At 39.7% G+C, this 23,179-nt stretch overlaps 1 long non-coding RNA gene across 4 annotated transcripts in view; it reads left to right on the plus strand.

Moving 5' to 3' along the window:
• Positions 1-502: 502 nt before the first annotated feature.
• Positions 503-23,179, plus strand: part of LOC106036238 (uncharacterized) — a 66,555-nt gene continuing 43,878 nt past the window's right edge. For 3 of the 4 annotated variants that reach the window (XR_001207186.3, XR_001207187.3, XR_001207188.3), the window contains exons 1-4: positions 503-607; positions 807-968; positions 6,771-6,844; positions 8,570-8,761. This is a non-coding gene — a long non-coding RNA (uncharacterized lncRNA). Of the gene's footprint in view, positions 608-806; positions 969-6,770; positions 6,845-8,569; positions 8,762-9,229; positions 10,343-23,179 lie in introns of those variants that run through there. The other variant, XR_001207189.3, reaches the window with a different exon arrangement.

The following is a 23,179-nucleotide window of genomic DNA, read 5'->3' on the forward strand; positions in this document are numbered from 1 at the left end:
ACTATGTTAGGAGGCGCATACTAAGATACCCACACAGCACACTGATTCCCAAAAACCCTTGTCTGAAGACAGGAGCCCCCCAGCTGACAGCCCCAGCCCTGACTGACAGCCCCACAGAGGGGCACCCACCACCTCCATTGCCCAAGCTTCACCGCAGCACTTCAGGAGGCAGTCAAAGCCCCATGGCACAGGGCAGTGGGATGCTTGAGATTTTCTTTCAAAGTTCTTTCAAACTTCCTTCATCTTTAAGAAGCCTCCAGCAGCCCCAAACACCACAGTCTATCCCTCTCTCTATGCCTCAATATGTCCTGAGCAGTATGAGCCCCTCCAGCTACTCCCCTACCTTACCAGCACCCCAGCCTACCTGAGTGCTGCAAGCAGCCAGACACTGTCCTTCATCTCTACTACCGTGATGGTTTAATGGCCCAAGGCAGCTGAGTGACTGGAAGGGCAGCACCACCCCAGCCCTAGTGAGGTGATGTGAGGCAATAAGTGCCACCTTGCCCGCAATGGGCTAGCATGCGGCAGCAGCCATCTGCTACTGCTGCCATCCCCCCAGCAGTGCCTCAGCACCTGCCTCAGTGGAGCCTGTCCTGAGAAACACCAGGTAAGGGGCTTCTGTGGGGAATGGTGGTTGCCTGCAAGCCAAGGCCTGCCTTGGCCTGGGCAGGCTCTTTTCCATGGGGGGTCGGAGAGATTTTGGCTGGGTAGGCGTGGCAGGGAAGGTGTGTTTCATTAAATTAAGTGGTCTGGAGTTTTAGGAGTTTTTAGAGGACTTTTTAACTGCAGTAATTGTTTTTCCTCAGGCAGTGTGCTGGATATACATGAGCAACTTGGTTTAGTAGAAGGTGTCCCCGTCCATGGCAGGGATGTTGGAATTAAATCATCTTTAAGGACCCTTCCAACCCATCCCATTCTATGATGCACATCTTGTGTGAGGAATGGAGACAGGAGGCCTGGAAGTAGAGGTGAGGTGTTTACCAATACAGAGCAGGCCTAGAAAAACATGGGAAGCAACCCACAAAAGCAAGGGTTTGGGTTTGCGTATCCCTCTGGAAAACACCACGAGGTCGCTCAGTGCGGCCTGTCTGTAGGGACTCAGAGTGTGGCCTAGCGGTGCCTGCCCATGGTGGCCCCAGGCCTTCCTCTAACCCAGGGAAGGAGGAGAGGAGCAGGTGGCGGGTGTCCTGAGAGTGAGGACAGAGAACAGCTCGCTTGTGACAACCCATGCGCACTGCTGGAAATGGAGTTGCTTAATAAGTCTTGTTTTTCTGTAAGGTTTTTTTTCTGCAAGTTTTTTTTTCTGCTTCATTTCCTGGGACCATTTGAGGATATTAATTGACAAATGAATACACACTAGGGCTGCACGGTTGTTTTTGTTGTTCCCTCCTCACATCTTACAGTAGACGTTATTTTATGTATCTTTATACTGTTGTTTTTGTTTGTTTGTTTGGTTGGTTGGTTGGTTGATTTTTTTTTTGGTGGCATAATAGCTGATTCCAACCTCCTTTTGTAGAGACCATACTTGCCTCTGGCTTCTCCTCAGAGGTTAAGGTGGAGAAGATTAGCCTTGTTTTCTGCTTCAGATGTAATCTTTCCTGCAAGCAGCTGTGGGCTGGACTGCGGAGTCACTATTTCAGCGTGTTTAAAAATACAAGAGCCGCAATAAATGCAATTGAAAGGTTTGGTAATCATGAATGAAGGGGATCAAGCTTGTTACTTTGTCCTATTTCCTCAGGGAAATCCAAATGTAGAGCAGTAGTTTAAATAAAAACATAGGGGCTTTTGAATCTGTTTGAAGCACATGTTTTTAAGAATCTGCAATGGAAATCTTTTAGGCATAAATGAAAAAAATATTTCAGGCAACAGGAATTACTGCTGATCCAAAGGGGTTTGGATAGCCTGAGATGCAATGGTCAGGACTTGTATTCTGGGGTCAAACTGGGCAAGTCTACTTCCTTTCAGTTGGTAAAGCGGTGGTCTCTTTAGAGTTATGAAGAGTATAAACTTACAGTTCTTGGGATGATGGGAATTATGTTTGTCAAAGCATTTGACATGTAGGTTACCTAAAGATTCTAGATGTTCATATGGTCAGTAACTTTCTACATGTATATAAACCCAAAACACATAGGAGGAATGTTTCCAGTTGTTATTTTCACAACAGTGTAAATTTACTGAGGGAAAACATGACCAAAGAGAATCCCTTCATGTTTTATACAGATTAAATACATTATAAGTTATTGTATTAGACTTAGAATTCATTGTGTTGACTGGAACGTTACCTTTGAAAAAGGAAAAAAAAATCATGGATATTGCAACGTGCAGAATACCTTTGTCAGACTCCTATCCAGTGCTCTGGCTGTGAGTCAGTTTCTCAGAAAAACTTTTTTTTTTTTTTTTTGAAGGATCTTGGGGATGAGGAATCTCTCTGAGATGCAGGACTCTTGTAGAACACTTTAATTGGATGCTTTGGCTCATGCCTTTCTGTGCTGCTTAAAAATTGAACCGATCATTTTTTATGACATGGGACATATTGCTGCCTGTCTTGTGACAATATTCTTTATAACTTTTTAAAAACTGTATTTAAATTTTATGAAAGATGAGAGATTTATAGCTGTAAACAGAGTGGGATTTTCCAGGCCACTTGAAGGGAAATCAAGCACCCAAAAACTCATCAAACAGGTCTAAAAAATGTTAGTCTTATAGAGGATTGAAGTTAACAATCCTGTTTCCCTTAAAGTACTTTTGCTTTTTCAATATCTCTTTGAAATGAAAACAAAACTTACTAAAAATTATTTTGAATGGTATAGTTTAAAAAAAAAAAATGTTTAGCCAAGACTTTTTTGACTTGGGGACACCTGGAAGATTCGATTGTGTGATTCAAAGTAAATCAGGCCACAAAGGGACTTGAAGCCCAATATCTAGTCTGAAAAAAGCTGTTGTGTTAAAATTCTGTCACAACAGCCTTCTGAATGGCATGGCTTGAAACGAACAGCATATTTTGTGCCTAGCAGTAGGAGCACTGCTTGTGCATAGCATGTCTTTATTTTACTGCAAGCCTGGTCAAATACTTTTAGGAAGGAACTTTGTGTCTCTTAATTCTTTCCCTAGCTCTGCAAATGGGATAAAATGATAAAATGCTATTGCTTTGGTTTAAAAAAAAAAAGAGAGAAAAACAAAAAGGAAAGAAAGAAGAGATATGTGCAATCTACAGTATTATTAAATACCTTTTGATCTGTGAAAAATCATCATTGTAATACCGACTTTCTTTGCATGTTGCAGGTCACATCTTCCTTGTATTGGTGAACTTAATCTTGCAAGTTTTGACAATATATATGCTTTTCTGCAATATATTACCAATATATGCTTATGTATAGTATTTATAAACATATATAGTTTTATTTTTGTAAAAGAAATTTAAATACTTTATGCTTTGTGATAAAGAGAAATATATTAGTAGCTTCAGCTGTTTGCTGTATTGACATGACATTGTACTGGGAAAGAGTGCAAACAAATCATTTTTATAACTGGGTGAATGAAAAATGATTGTTTTTAGCTTCACTCATCTCTTTTTATTAACTTCAGGCACAAATGCAAATCATCAGCAACCAGATGTGTAGTCTTTGTATTACCTTATTTATGATACATGATTATGAAACAACAATGCTAAAAAAAAATGCATTTATTTTTAGATCACCCAAACTTACATGCCAAGAATTCAAGTCTGATTTGTAAGTAATTCTTGTTTTTGGCTGTATCTCATGTATGTGCTCTGGGTTTTGAGGTTGGAGTTTTCTATAATTTTTTTCCATGATTGGGAAGAGTTGCAGAATGAAGCATTGTTAGACGTAGGAAAGACCTCCTGGAATATCCAGTAAGAGAATTACTTTATCAGTATGTGTTTGCAAGAGCTTTTCAGTCTGCTTCAATAAGACCAAAGTGATCAATCATGTTTCAGCTGCTTTCTCAGGAACAATATTGTTGTTCTCAAATTTTTACCCTGTATTTCACATATGTATTTGTTTCCATACTACTTACGCTAAATAATTTCTTCTTCATAGCAGTATTTTGTAGCAGTTTAGTGCATTTATTTTCTTGGTAAGTGTTAATTCCTGATGTGCGCATCTTTTCACATTCCACTCAAACAGAAATTAACCCTTCAATTATTTCTGTTGTTAATTTGGGGAAACTGTGCTCTGTCTCTGCTGTGCTGGGGAAGAGGTGGCTATGCTGTGATATTGCTAGTCTTGTCAGATCTGGGTCAGGTGGAAGAGGATTAATCTGCCTGTTTAGTGGTAGTGGTTTTGCATATGCCACTCAGTCATGGCCATCTTTCCTCGTGTGAATATTGTTGTATGCTTTTGATGGGCTCCTTGTCTGTGTTTGCCTTCAGGCCTTGTTCAGGTTTAGTACTGATCTATATCCTAAATCCTTGTCCCCCTATTCCTTTTGAAGAGGCAGTTTCTCAAGTGGAATAGTAGGCTTTTGTCCCACTAAGTCCAAAAGTAGTATTTTTCTGCCTGCTTGATGTTTACCTTTGTGCCCCCTAAAATAGAATCTTTCCCTTTACTCCACAGAGGTTTTCAGCTCTTCTGCATCCTTTAAGTGTGCCTTCCAGTTATTTTTCCCAAAGTGTCTCAGTGGCTGATCAAAGAAAACTAATTACCTAAAGATGTTGGTTCTCTGAACAGTGGGTTCAAGATAAAGCCATCAGTGTTGCAATGCACAGCCTGGGATAGGCGATTTGGGCAGGCGTTGCTGTGTATGGCAGAAATGGGAGAGGGTAAAATGCCTCACGAGTCACGTCTTCCTGTAACGTCTTCCTATAATGTGCCTGTTTGCTTGACGAGTTTTCAGCAAAGATTGAATCTCTTCTATTGTAAATAGAAGGTAATTAAAATAGTTGCTATATTTATATAGGCTTCTGGATTTGGTGTCTGTCTTGTTTCTGTGCAACAAGCTCTTTCCTTAAGAGAGACATTATGAATTTACCAGTCAGACAAGTAGTAAGCTTGGAAAATACTTATGCATAACAGCTCCACAGCAGACAATTAAGACAGTGCTCTCCGAGCATCATCTGTTCATAGGATTTCAGAAGCTTTTGAAGCCAGTGATTTTGGAAAAGTTGCCCAGGTTGCAGAGCTTAAGGAGCTGTATATTTCATAGAATATTTTAGTTCAGTTATTTCCACTGCTCTGGTCTTTCCAGTAACTGGAGCATAAAGAATCGTGCTTTACTTTAATGCGTCTGAGGGAATACTTCTAATTTACCTTTCGTTTGTGAAAAGGCAGCAATGAAAAATTGAAAGCCATGACTTTTTCTAGGGAATAAATCATCAAAAAATACTGTGAACAATTTATTTGGGTTTTAACTGGTCAAAGTATTCTTGAATACATACAGACCCAGAAATTTATTCCTGGTTAAGAAATGTGTACTCCCTTTTCCTCATGTATTTTTTAGATTCTTAACCAGCTTGTACTCAGAAGTTCTCATGATCACAAAGTCTGTTTCCATACAGCTATGAATGAAATGTCACAGCTCCTCATGTTGTAGTAACAACGAAATGGAATCAAATTATTTTTTTTCCTGTGGCTAGTGATGAATAACACGTGAGTAATTTTCAGTTGCACTTTCTTCCCTTCAGACAGCAAATAAAGCTAAAGAGCAATGATCATTGAATCACTAAATAATTGTTAGAAATAGTTAAAATTTCAGGGCAGAGATGCATTCTAATTAAAAAAATAATCTTGGGACTTTCAAATCATTTGATCTTTGTCTTGTGGTTGTAGTATATGTGTATTAGTCATAATTACTGCTGTCAAAGCACAGTTTCCTAGAAGCCATGGCAAAAAGACAGTAAGAAATCCTTCCTCACTGACAGTACCATCACAGCAATGCCCAGCATGGAAAATACTCACATTGTGAGGATTTGGGATGTACTCTTCCTAGGATTGCATTGTAGCCTGCTGAATTTAGGCTTTAAAACATTTTTCAGATATGTTCCTGGTGAATAGAGGCTCCTGTCCAACTGGAATTAGCCCTCTGAAAGGCTTCAAATTTTGCAGAACTAGCTAGAACGCAAAGCTGCCTTTAGAGCCTGGTTTTGCATAGTTCTGTGTGTTCAAACATTCCTGGAATTACGGGATTCCCCACCAACCCCGCGTGCTGGAAAGTGTGTGAAGGCCATTCCAAGGAGGTAGTTGTTCTTGGGACATACATGTGTGTGCGTGTGTGTGTATAAAGCATGGCTGCATGTGCTTGTCAAGCCTACGTGATTCTTCCTGACGAAGAGGGAGTTTGGGGACAGTGATTAATGATCTGCTGGGATGAAATTACAAGGAAAGATTAAATGTTTATAAATCCATTAAGTAGTGACAAAGGAAGGGGTCTGTCGTCTAAGAGTATTTGAAAGCCGAATAGGGCATGAAGGGAAATTAATTGTTTAACATAACAAGAAAATTCATTGTGCTGGGAAAAGGACCATGGAAAGGGAATCAGACTTCTATGTACACTTACACAGAGACAAAGGTATTTTTGCTCTTAGTGTGCAACATGGTCAGCAGAAATGCTGTAGTCATTTATGGAAACCTTTTTCTTCCCTATGATCTTCTTCATCTAAAACAATCCATTCTGCAGTTTGTGCATGCAAATTGTACCACTTTCACCTTTGCCTTTCAGCCTCCTGAGGCTGAAACAGACAGATTAGAATTAGCAGCCATGTACTACGAGGATAATCTTTATCATACTAACCTTTTGTTTTCCTTCCATAGGTGAGAAGAAGGATAATATTTCATGGGCTTTGGTATATCACAAGAAACAAAATCGGTGCAGAGAATGCAAGCAGGTCAGCTCTGATTTAATGAAGTTCTAAGGTCTGTTTTTGACTTGAAGTATTATGGTGATTTTATTGAAATACCAGTTTCCCAGTCTTGAATTTATGAGAATAGCAGAACAAAATTGTTTAATGAAAAACAATCTTTTTTTAAAATTTAAAGGTAGTTTTATTGGAAACATATGTCTCATTCAAGATAAAAGATCCGTGATTGACAAAAATGGAAAACTGAGTTTTTTTTGTGGTTATCATTCATCTGAAAGTTCTTTAATTCTTTATATTACAGTACAGTGTGCACTGTATCTGCACTGTTGCTGTCCCAGTGGGAGGCTATATGCCTTTTGGGCCTCTCTGTAGATTTGTGTTAGAGCAGTTAAAATTCATGTGGCATTAACTGGTAAAATCTGATTCCTTTGCTCCCATTTTTTAGCTGTTTACAATTCATAAAGAAGCTAGAGAGGTTCACGCAGCACTGCAGTAACTGTGGAGCTTGTGCCCTTATTGCTCACAACATCCCCCCTAGGATGACACGGAGCAACAGAGCAGGGCTAGAGCTCACTCGGTTTGCCCTGGGAGGTGGAACCAGTTAATTTGGTGAAAGTCAGAGAAGTAAAAAGAATGAACTTTGTCTGCTAGACCAAGAGAGAGTGGTATCAGCAGAGGAAAGGTGGCTTCTTTCTTTCATTTCTCAGTGTGAAGGTGTCCAGATAAAAACATACGTTTCCTGACTTCCCCACCATCTGTTCTAACCTTCATGTGTACTTCTTGTGTCTGTAGGGAATAAAAGTGCTAACTTCCAATCTAGGTACCTAGCAGCTTTGCATATGGTGTCAAACTGACACCTTTTAACTTGAAACCTGGTTATAGGAAATGAGGAGCCTTGGTGAGAAATGTTTCAGTGTATTGTAAGGGAAATGCTTTTGTTTTCACTGCTGGGAAAATTTCCAGGCCTTCACCACGAGGTTTTGGCGGGGTTGACCATTAGTAATTACTTACTGATTTCCTCCAGTAAACTGCTGAGACAAATAATACGGTTTTGAGGATGTGAAGGTGTACTGCACTGCAGTGTAACAGTTGGGGATCAGGCTGTGTTGTGTAACAGTGACTTGATCCTGAAAGACTTGAGGCCAGGGACTAAACTTGCTGGATTAGCAGAACTGGCACAAGTGTGCCAGTTATTTGGGGCCAGAGAGAGCATTTTATACCATCTTCAAGCTGCTTCTAGATTGACTGTCTGCTGATAAACTCCCGATAACTGATGTCTTTGAAGCTGAAGGATAGGAGGGGACAATGGAAGAGTTACTAGAAGTAACTCGGGGTCAGGGTGAAGTGTTTGGGTAACTAAAGTGGTCTGAAATCTAATCCAGTTCTGTTATCTCACAGGTAGTTTTCCAGCTGACTTAGTTCATTGAGACCTGCAGTAGGATTTGAAGTTTTGTTTGTTGGTAGAAGACGGGGAAATTCCTTTTTTAATCACAAGGATTGATTGGTTTGAATGGGATATCAGGCATGATGGATAGCAAGTCCAACCTGACATAATGGTATTTAACTGCACACCCTTTGATAATCTGATTGTTTGATCCCTTTCAAATATGAGACAGCCTAGACACAGTTTATCAATAGTTCTTCAGTGAGATTCTTTTTCTTGTTACTCAGAAATTATGTTCTTTATTTCCATAGCTGCATCATTGGAATACTAAATCTGTATGGTCAAAATCACTTTTCTACATTTTATAGAAATAAATAATTTGTAAAGAAAACCACGACTGTATCTCTCCTGTGACAACTGAGTCATCTGCAGCTGTGCAAAATGAGAATCGATGCTAAAAGCTTGGGATGATTTAAGGGAAATGACAACTTCGCTCTCTTGCAATGGTAAAGAACTGTGCTTTAAGAAAGGAAGGGAGGAACCTGGACAGGCACACAGCGGTATGTCTCTAATTTCTCTAATTTATCATGAGGAACTAAAGGTATCTGTATAAACTCAATAGGCATGACAGAACACTACCTGAGAGTCGTTTTTTGTATCTTGAATGTGAACATTCATTTTTGCACTCCATGGATATTTTGTATTCATACAAACCACAAATATTTATATAATCAATACAAAACTTTGTGAATGCACAAGAGCAGACCAAGTAAGTCCAACAAGAATGGAACTCAAGCCTAAGAGCACTGGTCCTGCAGCAGTAGCCCACATTGGTGGGAAGAACTCAGTGCGTGAGGGCTCAGGCTGGCTGGTCTCTTCAAGCTCTCCATTGGTGGATTCTTCTCAAGGTGTCTGGGTCCAAGAAAACACCTTCTTAGTAATGCTGGCACATGAGCAGTAGGACATAACCGTTCAATAAACAAGCAATGAATTGAGATTTATTAACTTTGATTTTTTTTTTTTTTCAGATATTTACTTATTGGAGCTTGCCATTTGCTTATTAGGTGAATTCAGGAATTCCTTTGGGTTTCTCACACTTTGATCTTGTGTCATCTTATCAGACTGGCTACATTTCCTCAGAAAGAGACTCAAGCTTCAAGTGGGAGTCTAGCTTCTCTGCTAGCTTTTCTTCTTCCTTTTCTTTCATATAGCTATTACCTTTGCAATTCTTGTGTATTAAAAGAAGCACAGTCAGTGTTCCTTATCAAGTTGCTTGGAGACAGTACACCTGAAAACCTCATCTCTGCTTGTTGGGACTTGGTGGTGTTAAAGGATCCAATTCTTTATTGTACAAGTCTAAGTCTGGGGTAACTGCCCTGAGGACAGGGTGTTACCTGCAAAGAATATCAAGACCAAGGTGCCCTGCTGCATTAGCAGCTCCCTTCTCTCCTTTTGCAGCCCCACCATCCACTGTCCAGCCAGAGACCTCCTACTGCCTGTGATCTTAGGGCCTGACTCTGTCTCAGAGCAAGCTACCTTGTTGTGAACTCGGTCCAGATTTTTGCTTTCTTCCCAAGCTGACACTCATTTGTACACTGCTTATTGGCTAAGATCTGACCTTGAGAAACTAAATGAAGAGGGACAGCAAGAGGAAATCAGTTTGAAAAGAAGGAGCCAGAGGAAGCCTGCCAACATAATCACTACAGTAAGACTTGGGAATAGGGTACCAAAGAGTACTAAGGAAAAGTCTGGTTCTCACAAGGATTCCTGCAGCCTTCTTGCTTGAGGCTTTCTGGACCCTTCCTTATTGCTTGACCCCAAGAGCTCTTGGGTTAACTTCATCACTAAAGAGCAGTTCTTGCAGATTTTCCCAGGCTTGGGCCAATATGCATGTACATTTCTGGAGTTTAACTTTTCCTTTTTCTTCCTTTATTTTTGATATGGGTCACAACAGTTTGACAAATTAACCGTATTATTGAAATTGCTATTTGTTATGTAAAGATTATACCCATATGTGGCATTTGTTTGAGTTTTCATTTTATTTCTGGTTATAATGCCCATGCCAGCCTAATTAAATGCTGTTTTCCTGCTGGAATGTAACATCATCGCAGCCAAATAATTAGATTGGCTGATGATCTGTGACATACAATTTCTTTGTCTCTGCGCTTGTAGCTTTCTTTTGGGGAGCATAACTTTGTTCCAAGTCTGTCAGCAGAGCGAGACTCGAGCACGGTGTGTAAGAGATGCTGTGTGTCTATGGGAGATGGGCATGGCACTTGCAAGGGTCTGGAGCTCCCAGTGAGACGTGGCTTTGAAAAATGTGCAGCTTCTGTTGTGTGTTTGACTTTACCTTTGTGGCAGCTGTGAAAACAGCTGGTGTTTCTTTCTTCCCATATTTCTTTTCTTTCCCCTTCAAAATGCGAATCAAGCCTTAAATGTTTTATTAAATGAAATCTAATTACTCTGGCTGAATGCGTATCCTTTGTTTTACTGAAAACAAAAAAACTATGAAAAGAAAGTAATTATGTGAGAAGGTATGCTCTCATGAGTGACACTGCTTCTTTCAAAGCCTGGGTCCTCTTTCTACTATATTTCTTTGCCCTAATTCTTTCTCTCTGAGCTGGACTTGACAGGACTGAAGGTGATGGGAGAAGCTTGTGCAGGTTCTGGGGCCTGGTTTCAAGGTGTAGAATAACCAGCACAACTCAAAGCTTCCTAAAAACCAGAGGAGAAAGGCTGAAGAGCCCAAATTCACTGAACTTAAGCCATGCTGTAGATATGCTGCAAGGCAGCTGCTCTGGCCCATCTGCCACACTTTTCTAGTGGCATAACGCGCTTGGCACTGTCTGCCTTGCACTGCACGGAAGAGCTTCTCCTGTCCAGCCGGGGAGCACAGCTGTGGCAGTGGGCAAGGGGGGGATTGGTCATGGTGCCACGGGGTGCTGAGCATGCGTGTCGTGCAGGGCAGCGCCAACACAAGGGAAAGCAGGTGACAGCCCCACGCTCCCAGGAGATGTGCTGTGGGCTGAACACTGATGCTTCTTTCTACCTTCTGCTTTCTTCATTAGCTGGCACCCACATCTTGATATGCCCTGGCGAGGCACAGGTTTCTACATGCTGGGCAGGGTTTGTGCATGGTGGGACTTCTATAATTCCTTTCTTTTTCTGTTTGTAAAAGGACAGACTGAAGGAATGCAGGCTTTTCCTAACTAAATGTGTGCATGTGTACTTTATGAGAAGTGATTGCTGATGAACAATTTTGGCAATGCGTTTTATTTTTATACCATCTTAACGTACAGTATTATCAATCCATGTTTTTACTGCTTGAATTCCTTTTCAAACTGGAAAAAGTAGTAATTTTGCAGAAGAAAGACAGATTAGTGGGGTACCCTGTTCTATAGGAACTGTATTCTGAGAGCAATTTGGGTTTCAGTATGCAAGATTTTTATTATGTACTTTTATTTTTAAATGAAACTGTCTGTCATAAAAATGAATCTCTCTCATAGAGGTTCTCCCTTGCTGTTTTCAGTACCATTTCGTATTAAAATGATGGAACTGGATAATCTAGCTTATGTAGAAAATATTATTCAGCAAGGGAATTATTATCATTCATGTTTGGTGCTGGCACTGAGGTCTCAGTGCATGTACTGCTGACAGCACTTTACCTGTCTTATATTCTCACCCCAGCAGAGATACCTGATGCTGCTCTGGAAGGTTCCAGTCTTACAATCATTAAAATTGATGAGTCTTTCACTGATTTTTAAAGGGATAGAGATTAGATCCTAACTTCATTGGCTGCAGATGCAATACCTTAACACGAGGGAAGGAGAAATCACTTTCCAGTCCATCAATTTATGCCTTAGAACTGAGAATAGATCAGAGGAAATATCTGGACATACAGTGCATGATGAACAGTCCTATACAGCTACATAATTTCAGCCCCTTGTATAATGTTATATAACTAGGTAAGTAAATAATATATAGGAAAAAAATTTCTTCATTATAGTTTCATTTATGGTTTTGCTTTCCTATCTTCCTTCTTTACTAGTAAACAATATGCAGATAAATTATTTTTAAGGTCTTCCCTTTTAGAGAACTTAGCAGTGCTGATTTGAATTTTCATTCTACTGAGCATTTTTAGACCCTAAATAAGTTTTATCAAAACTTTCCCTTGGGTAGGTAAGTGGTCACTTCAGATAAAGCAAAGAATTGGGTTAGAAAAAGTAAAAAGAAATGGATTACTTCAGGATTTTTTTTTCTTAAATCTTTTTTTTTTTTCTAAATGGTACTTTACAAACCCAAAAGCTTTCTGAGAATCATTAAATATTTAAAGTTAGTTCATCAGGAATAAAAAAATATATTTAAGCTTTTAAATCCTTTCATCTGCTCTGATGTGAACTCGAGGGTTTAATCATAGAAACCCTTGGATGCTTGCTGATGATGCACCTGTCAGCTTTCCTTACCAGTATAGAAAGCATGGTAAGTAGGGCTAATCTTTCAAACTGACTTTCAAACTGTCACTTTTGAAATCACTTTTGGGGGTATTGAAATTAATGTGTAAAATGTAAATAATGTTATTTTTAAGGAATATGAAAAAATTAAGCTGGTTTGCATTAAGAGAGCAATTTGATTAGGAAGCTTTAGAATCATATAATCTGACATTCTTGCCATGTTCTAGTAAAAATAAAAAAAAAAATAGAAAGGCAGAATAGAGGAAGGGCGGGGACAGTCAGCTCCATAAGGATCATTAGGTCTTCTAAAAAAGCAGGCTTGAAATTCACAAGAAAAGAAATAACTTAATGGTGTTTATTGTGCACAGGTTAGGCAAGTAGGAGTCAAACACCAAGTATTTCAATATTATGCTCCTAAAGGGCACAAAGCTGTGTTGTAGTAAAGCTAAAAACTTTTTAAGGGCCTGCTAATCTGTAATCTGTACCCATATACGTCTCCTGATGACTTCCGTTCAGGTACCTGGCAGACCCAAGCTGCACAGCTGCAGTGCCCTAGAAATCCTCTTGCAGTGGCTGGAAGTGCCTTTCGTTTGCTTTGGGTTCACAACTTGCAGCTCGGGGCCTGCTGTATTCTTTGTATTGACAATGAATAAATATATTAGTAACATCCTCATGATGGTTGAACTTAGTGCATCTTCTTAACTGTGTCTTTTCTTAGTGTCTCCTTTATGTAAATTCATATTCCTGTGCCTGTTAATGATAACTGAAGATTTCATATCAGGCTTCTATCACCCTTGTTTGGATTAAGTTGTTGAAGGTGTTAAAAACGGGCACCTCTGTTCCTGGAGAGCTCTAAATTTGCCCTAAGCAAGCTGTGGTGGGCTGTAAATTTCACTGGTGCTGTTTAACTTCAGCTACACCCTGAAAAACTGGGAGATCACCCAGTTCTTTTGGTTTTAATGTGGAGATTACATTCAGTGGATCTGGTCATATCCAATGGAAATTCTTTTCATGCGCGCGCTAGCTTTCTGAGTTTTTACCGTAAGTAGCATAATCAGGTATCACCCTTCTGAAGGGTGAAGAACTTCTGAAGAGTAAACTGTAAGTTTGTTTCCCCACATGTCATCCCTGCCAGAAATTCTTATTACACACAGGAAACAGTTCTGGAGCCACGTGGCTCTGATGGTATACTATCTCAACCAATACTTTTTAGATTTTTTTAATATTTTTTTTTAACTCTGGAATAACTTAAAATAATTTTAAAATAGTGGCTAGATAACCTCCCACAGCGCTTGTGAGAAGGATCAGTCTGCTTTGCTGTGGAAAAGGAATTAAATTCAGCAAATGTGGTCTCCTCAGAAATATTCCTTTTCTATTTTTGGATAAGGTTGTATATGTGTGTGTGTGTGTGTGTGTATATATATATACACAATCAGTATGAGGTGTACAAAAGTCAAATTATAGTGACAGGTAAGAAAAACAGGTTCTTAAAGATATTTTTGCCACGTACTGAGCCTCAAGTAGGATAATGTCAAAGTGAATGAACCTTGAAGCAAAAGCTGACACAGGAGGGGAGGCAAGCACAGGAACCATGGTAAGAAAGCTAGATATTTTGATCCAGAAAATTTTAATTGAAAAACTTTTCAAATAGCAGAAAAGATTGATGTCCAAGTTCCCGAAGCAGAGCTGCAGGCCAGTAGCCATAAAGATCTATATTATCTATGGAGAAGTCTATTTAATAATTCTGCCAGTTAGGAAGGCTGATTTCTATAGAAACTTGCAGGAATCTTCTGAGTACAATCTACCTTTCATTTTTAGTGGGTAACACTCTTCAAGGTGGAGCAGGTGCTGCAGGCCGAGGCCTGCCAGGCTGAGGGCCAGTGGGCGGGCACATGGCGGCCTCCCCCTGGGGTACCTCGCTGTGGTACAGGGCAGGGGCAGGGCAATCAACACCAGCAGGTGATGGAGAAAACAGGCCTAAAAGTGCCTTCAGCTACAGACACTGCGGGAGGAAGGCTGCCATGTGGAAATATTTCCCCATTACTGCTTGCTGGAGTAAATAAGAGCAGTGGTGACAAACTATAGTTGTGTTTTCCTCATTAGCTGCCCCTATTTCTGACTAGAACATCCCCAAACTGCATTGTAGGCAAAACCCCTGTTGTGTGCCAGGAACTTGGAGCTGCTAATGAATGCTGATAGAGGAGAAGGGCTTCAGTAGTTTTTTCATGTAAATGGGATCGACAGTAGGTCAGTGACAAACATGTAAAGGAAGGCAGACATTTAAAGAAAATGATTTAGTGAGATAACTTGTGTGATTTTTTTTTTCTCATCATACACTGAAAGAAAAGGTTCTGAACATGTAAATGAAAGGAAGCTGCAACTGTCTGGGAAGCTACAGGACTCTGCATGGGAAGGTGACATTTGAATTTGAATTTAGATAACCATTGCATGAGCTAGCAAGCCTTTCAGCTGAGTTTCAGTGGGCAAGAGCACTGCTTTTCTTCCCCATTCCTTCCTCTATGTCCCAATCTAATATATGAAAGAAGAAAAATAAGGTTTGGGGCAAGTCATTCTCTCTCATGCCTGCCATGGTAAATTGATATGAATTCCATCATATGAGCCTTGTCTAAGTAACTAGTCAGAACCTCAGCTGGTACAGATTGCTTAACCCCACGGAGATCACTGTAGCAGGACATTTACACAAATGGTCAGCTTTGTCTTGTGTTATATCCCCTGAGGGGTAGAACACTTCTTTTTTCTTTTTTTTTAACCTCTGGTTTGTCATTCATTAGGTATTTGGTAGACGGATAGTTTAGGAGATCACCTTCTGCACTGTAGCTATGTTTCACAGTGTTCAGCAGCTGCAGGTACTCGATCTAAAGCAACCCAAAGACAGACCACAGTACCAAAGGAATGATGTAGTCAGGAAAATCAGTTTCATAATTAAAGGTATTTATGAAAGGCCGCTTGAAAAGGGATATGTCTAAAGCCAAATTCAACTTACTTTCATCTGTATTACAATTGATACTGAAAATGGGTGGCTATTTTTGTCAAATTTCCTTCTCTATAAAGCTATGGAATCAATGCTACTGTAATCCTCATTTATTGTTTTCCAGGATTTCCTGTTTGCATCTAAGCAAACTATTTTTCCAAACAAAGCCTCTGTGCTTTAAGCATTACACAAAGCTGAAGGTTAGTATTTAGCGCTTCAAAATATGTCTCCTTGAAAACAGAAAGGTTAGCACTTCTGTGATTATACACAACTCTCTTGTATCTGCTGTGTAATACAAAATTCAAAGTTACTCTGATTAGATTTTTTAATGATCAGAATAATTGCCTTTGGCTGCCTAATACTTAATGTTTGTGTTCTGCATCAATATTCAGGTGAACTAAGTATATGACTCCTTCACACTATGAAATGATTGCACCACTTAATGTGTAAGGGCTTGCTCCAGAGATACTGAGTGCCCTTGTTTTTGTTGACTGCTGTGTGTTCAAAGAGCTGAGATCTTCTTAAGAGCTATCTCTGAGTCTCTCTGGATCAGGACCTGAAAGTATTCAGAATAAGCCACAGAGTAAAGCAGTCTTAGGACATGATCTGTGTGAGCCCGTCAAGGATCAGTTCATTATGGATTCTATTAAATGAAATGCCCTCTACAGTTGGCAGAAAGTTGAAAGCAAATTAGTCTATGAACATGTAATTTTAAATTCTGGCAACCTCAAGGAAGTTGGCATTTCCCTTATGAGAAGCCTTTTTCATCCCTTCACAGGTTTCCTGTCCCATTGGAACAGTTCCTTTGTCTTCTAACCTGCCTCAGTTTCTAGGGAAAAGGCCTGAAGGGACAGATCAGTCCCTTGGGACCACAGAGACTCTGCTCCAAACTCTTGTTTTTCCAGGCTCACACTGACAGGTTGAACCTGGGTGGCAGGAGTCAAAGACAAGGGCTGTGATCAGTGGCTTTCAGCTGTTCTGTGGCTATCTTGCAGCATTTCCCAGTGGACACAACTGAGCATTCAATGAGTATGGAGCTGAACCTCATGGTCCCATCTCAAGCACCGCACCTGGTGCTGTTCCATTGCTTCGTCTTGATCCATACTTGCTTGTATAAAGTAGAAGAGTTCTAACAAAGCAGAAAAAACAAATGCAAGAGTAGTTAATAAGCTGAGTGGGTAGTTACTGGCAAGACAGGTCCAGTTTTCCAGTCAGACTCAGCCATGGCAATACGGGTTTATTAGAAACCAAGTAAAGCTCCAGCAGTTGGAGGTATTATTGGTTGACCTGGACAGAATGTCCCTTCAGGGCTAATGGCTGTTTTCCCTTTATATATATATATATATATAAAAAAATTGAAACAAAACAACTTTATGATATTAATTTACTAGATTTTTCTCATGGGAAAACGCTTTGTTAGAATATTCACCATTAGATCTGCTCATCAAGCTGAAGTTGTAAGTCTTGTTTGGGCCAGGAGCTTGTTGAAGATGATGGCTAGATTGCTTAGGTCTTTATAAGGCCAGCTGGTATCTTCCTCGTAGTGATGGTTCTGATGTTGAAACCACTGGGGCCCTGCAGTAAAGGAGAGAATGTTTCCCCTTATCCAAATGAAAAACTTGAGCCTTTTTAAAGATTCTATTGTGACCATCTATACTCAAATTCACAATGGAGTGTGAATCCTGTTCTTATCTTTATCGGTAAAAAGCCTTCATTATGCTGCTACAAATGTGTGCGGGCTGAATAGCTGCATTGACCACAAAGACTGTGGGCTACGTCTGAACTCAGTCTGCTGAGTGTCAGCCTAATTGGGAGAACACTCCTGGGAACTATCGCCCCCCTTCCTCCCCCATCTGTATATATATATATATATATATGTGTGTGTGTGTGTGTATATAGATATGTATATAGATATGTATGTATTTGTTGTTCATATAACATTCCCCTGTGGTCTCTCCCAAAGACCTGGATGAGCCATTATGGGTAGTCTTAAGTTCTTAGACTCTGAAGGTGACCACGTAGGTCAGTTCTTGGGAGCAAAGTCAGGAAAGCCTACTGTGATATGGATGTATGAGACGCTGATAAACTCAAATCATGTTTATAGCAGCCTAGCTGTTGTGGACTCCCCTAGAGTCCCTATATAGCATAGGCAGAATTATTGTAACCACATTTTTTTAGTTCATTGGCACATACATTTTAGAAAACCTAGAATCAACCATCATCATTACACTATGTCATATCTTTTGAGCATCTTTAAAGACCCTGTTGAGCCAAAATGTCAGTTGTTATGAAAGTACATGTCTTTGGTGATATTAAGAGATCTCTGGTGATTTATGTGGAGTAGGGATTTGGTGTTACCTTAAAGGAAGAAAGATACTGTGAAATAATGTGATACATGCCAGGTAGCAGCTTATTCTTTTTATCTAATGATTTGCAATGTGTGAGAATAAGATGAATTGGCAACACTTACATACTGTTGAAATGGCACTTAGAACTGATCCAAGTATCAGTGAGAACAGAAGGTTAATACTACCCAACCTTTTCTTCATCTTGGAGTATAGATGGGGAGCTAAAGCAGAAGAAAAACAAAACTGAAACCCCGAACATCTTTATATATATGTTCAGTTATCCAAAATAACTTTTTCAAATGCTATAAAAGTTCTTGAAAACAAATCTAAAATTACTTTATTTGAAATTGTTTGTTAAGAAGCTATTTTTTTATTTTTTTAAGGAAAAAAAAAAGCTGGAGATGTATGTACATGAGTGAATAAGAAACTTATGATAAATAACAGTTCTATCTGTTATAATGAATGAAAGCTGAAACTAGACCGTATCGGTGTTATGCAGATGGGCTGGCTTAGCCATTTTTATTAAAAGTCAAAACGTGTGAATAACAAATATATGCAGAGACAATCTTGCAAAGGATATTAAAAATCCTTGTGAATGTTTCTGGTATAAAAAAACTTGGGAAGAAAATGCTTTCACCCTGGGCAATAATGACAGTTTGAAGTAATGGATATCTGAGTGAAATATCTAGTATTGCTTTCGGAGAAAGCAAGTAGGAGAATGAAGTGAATAGAAGGTGATTATTTACTATTTCTCACAGTATTAAGGACAAAGAAATGAACAATGATATGATTGGGTATCAGATTTAACTACTAAAAGGAGGTGCTTTCTATGCACACAAGGTAATTAAATCTTGCAGCTCATTGCCACCGTAGAGACAAGATATAATGGGTTCCAAATTTCTTTTCTTAAAATAGCACTCGGTAGCCTTCGGTCATGGTCCAGTGCAGGAATCTTTTTACGTGTGGATGGCAAAACCTCTGAGGGTCTAGCGAGAGAAGGATGACTTTCAGTTACCCTGGCTCTTAGACTGTTTTTGCAAGCCTCCACTGCTGGCAGCTCTTGGAGGTGGGATGCTGGATTAGAAGGACCTTTCGTCTTACAGTCCATAAGCATTTGTCTATGGTATCCTGGGGATGTGAATATGAGAACAGATTTTTCAGTCTGTTTGAGAGCGGTGCTGTATTTCCCTGTGCCATCTGCAGGGGTACAGCATTCCCGGGAGTAGATGCAGAGTCTGTAGAAAGAGAAAACGATATTTCAGTGTTTGCACCACATCCTGTCACTGAGGGCACTGTGACTGTCTCTGCTTTGTGATGGGAGCAAAGCAAGTGGTGTTCTGTTCTTGTGTGCCTGGGTTTCCTTCTGCTGGACACCTGGGTACCTGGGCAGAGAAGCTGTGCTGGTTCCCTGATTGTTTCCGAACAGGAAGCACGTCCTTACTGATGCAAAGCAAGCCAACACTAATAGAACTGGGTATGGAAATGAGCACTAGCCTTCTCCAGACCAGAGCTGCGTATGGTGCTTTTTGATGTTGTGTCTGTACACAGATCTGTTAGGATGGGCCATTAAGGAAAGAGCGAGAGCACAGTTATTACTACCAGATCATAACTGAGAACCATGAGGAGGATTAAAGCCTTGCCTGCTTGAATTTTTTGATCCCAGTTTCTTCAAATACAGGAAACTTTTTTTGAAAGCTGAATCCCTAATAACTTCACTAATGAAATGTGACTAAACAGGAGATTTTATATTTTCAAAATGTGCAGTTGATAAAGAATCTCCTCTGACGAGCTATTGTGCATTCAGCTAGTGTATGCGTGGCTGTGAATCTCTAACGAACTGTTATCCTACTCCAAGCTGCCTTACTCAGACTAGGAAATCACTTTGGTGACGTGTAGTATTATATACCCTAATGCTATGTCGTATTTGCTGTGATTATGCATAGCTGCTGCCTGCTGTCATTGCCAGTACGGTAAACTTGATCCACAGCAATGGTTGTGTATACAAGTCTGAATGTGTATACACACGTACATCCAGCTAGCGTGTTTGTGTATGCGTGTGTTTGTATATGGATGCAGGTGTATATGCACACAGATAGGAACTGTGGGGTTTGTCAGTGTGGTTTGTCAGTGAAGCATTTTTGCAAACAAAAGCACAAGGAAATTATTTTTATAATCATAAATGCACAGTAAACAGCATCTGTACATTACTGTTTATTGCTATAAATCTACATCTACTATGTGCTTACTATAAATCTTGTGAATCTTTTCAAGTGTTTACATTGTGTATTTTAAGAGATAATGCAATCTTCACACCATATTAAACTTCCCCTGGGTATTTCTTCAGAAGAAGCTCTTATCTAAGGACTTTCAAGTTTTTAATTCATTTTCTGCTTCAAAAAAATCTGACACTTCAAAATAGCAATCAGGAACTTCAAACTACAACTTGTGAGTCATGTTCAAATCCTATTAGTTCCCCTAATATGACTCTGGTTTACAGATTGAAAATCACACTGTTTCTTGCATTCTCTGTTTAATTGAGAATGATATGAGATGCCAGAACTTTTTTTGTGTGAAGAAGTCAACAACTTGATGGAAAATAGTCTCCCCTCCTGCAAAATCCCATAGATCGGAGTTAATCCCAGCCATGGCAAATGAAACGTAGGGAGTCTGCTTAGATCGTTTGTGAATATTAACAATTAATGTATTTTTAATATTTTTTTTGAGTGGTAAGATTTTGGCTGATGTCAGTCTGGTAATAGTGAACTGATTAATGGATATAATATTCTAGAATGTCTCGTCTGGACAGTTTAGTTTTTCTTTGTGGGTTATCATGGTGTCCTTCTACTCTTGTGTCACCATAGTGGAACATCTCTGCTCTCAGGTATCCTTTGCAGCGATAATACTCTAAGACTACAACAGAAGCTCCTGTCCTGTGCCCCAGTTTTCTGCCGTTTTGCCTACCTGGTAGTGTCACGGCTTTAAGTTGGGTCACAGGATCTAAAAGGGGAATGCCTTCAAAAATACTTGCTTAGCTTATTTGTGGCAGTTTGTGAGTGGGGATGAGCAGGCAGATGCAGGGAACTTGCCAAGGTAGCTTTTTGGCAGAATAAAGACAGCTTGGGACTGTACCCAGGTGGCATTCTAATGGCCACACAACCCCGGCCGTGGAGTTGAGGCTGTGTTGTATGCATAGCCTTAACTTTCATGGTGACCTTCAAAACGATGGGAAATGGGTCTTGTTTTGCTTGAGAGTCTGGTTTAAAGAATTTAGGGGTCCAGTCCTCTGTCCTGGTATCCATTTTTGTGCTTCAGGACAAAGTGCAGTTTTGCACTGGAAAGCCTTACCGATGTCAGTGAATTTCATCTTAGTTGTTTTCATTACTGGATGGTAAGGAAAAAAAAATATCCTGCTATATGAAGGGACCGTAGCATTATATGAACTAAGTATTTACAGTGTCATAAATTTCTGGTGACAATTTAAGGATGCAAAACCCAAGGAGCAGTGCATGCACTGTGCAAGTGCACCACGTGGAAAATGAAAGTGCTGTTATTGTCAGTCGTAATTGCTGTAGATCATTGGGAGCACCACCTCTGTTCTTGGGCTTGGATATATTTGGACAGGGAGCAGTACATATTTCATGATGCTGGATTTTGCACAATATTCCATTAGTATTTTTGCAACGCTCCATTATTTTAATGAAATATGAACATGCATATATTTAACTTCACTCTGTACTTTGCTGGTAAAGAATGTCAAGTTGATTCATGGTGCTTTTTAGGAAGAAAAAGGGAGCATTGTGGATATTATGACTACCTTCTTTAAAGTGCTGCATAATGTACTCTGCCCCACGATCTACTTCGTTGCTTTTGTAAGTATAGCATTCCATTTAGAAATACTTTAGATTTCAATTGTTGGGAAATCTAGTGCATCCCTTGATAAAGGTATCCAAAACGTTAGGCTATCTCACTGTCATTCTTTGAAATGGCTTTTTGTGTGTTTTTTGTTTGTTTACTTTAAATATGTTAGGTCAGATGACAAGCATGACAGGTTTTTTCAATTTTAAAACACTTCCATTGAAAACAAATTCTGATTTCAACGATTTACAAATGTAAAGCAAGAAAAAACTAAATGCCAAACAGCCTTCAAGTGTTTTTTTAATTCTGGGAATTGTTTCAGATTATAGCGAAATGGAGAATTATTCTCAATGTCAAAATTTCCCATACTTTGTTTTCATTTCCTTATTCACTTAATGATGCTATTCATGGTAGCTTTTATATCAAGAGACTCAATAAGAATGAGATTTTTGTGTTTCTCTGGTGACAATGGCTTTGTGCTTGGGACCATAAAATATCTCATATGAAATCGTGGATAGATCAGCCACATGACACTGGTAAAAATCACAGCCAAGGTTCCAAGAGTCTGAAGGAAATGGCTTTTTCTGTGAAACATGGGGAGAAAAACTGAACAGCTGGTTGAGGAACCATACGAAATGAGGAAATAGGCAAATCTCCGTATTTTTGTGTTCCTTTTTTGCAGCAGAGCTTCTGCCTAGGGTTTTTCCTGACCTGACTTAGCTTGCTTCCTACTGCTGCTGTATTGGAAAGTGCATTGTGTCTAAGGCCCATATATTTAATGAAATTCTCATGTCTAGATCCAAAGTTATTAGAATTGGTAGTGCCAAGTACATGCATGGTAAGAGTCAGGGGACGCAAGTCATTCATTTTATTTTACCAGAAGCAAACAATCTTTCAGTTCAGGCCCTCGCATAATCTTCATGCATGCCTCGCCTTGCTGCTCGAAGTCAGCAGTGGTACACCCACAACTCTGATGGCTGAATAGAGCAGGGGTAAAATTCTGTGATGGTGAAAGTGATCACCTCTAAGAGCTAGGGTCACTTCTGAAAATCTGTCATCAAACAAGCATTTGGGGAAGGAAAAATAGAAAACCATACACACACACAGGGCTTCTTGACTTGAAAAGTCTCAAAATAGAAAATGTCAAAACAGCATGGTTGAAGTGCACTTTAATGAATGTGAACAATACAGACCCCACTTCTGTAGACAGGCTTTTCAGCTGAATAGTCTCTTCAGTCTACTGCATTTCATTTTGTTAGCTTATCACTGACATTTTAACCAATCCTTCCTGGGGTCCATCTGGTGGTCCATCTGTCTTCAGCATCTAGAGTT

This window comes from Anser cygnoides, chromosome 9, assembly GCF_040182565.1.
Source record: "Anser cygnoides isolate HZ-2024a breed goose chromosome 9, Taihu_goose_T2T_genome, whole genome shotgun sequence".
In the NCBI taxonomy this organism is placed as follows: Eukaryota; Metazoa; Chordata; class Aves; order Anseriformes; family Anatidae; genus Anser; species Anser cygnoides.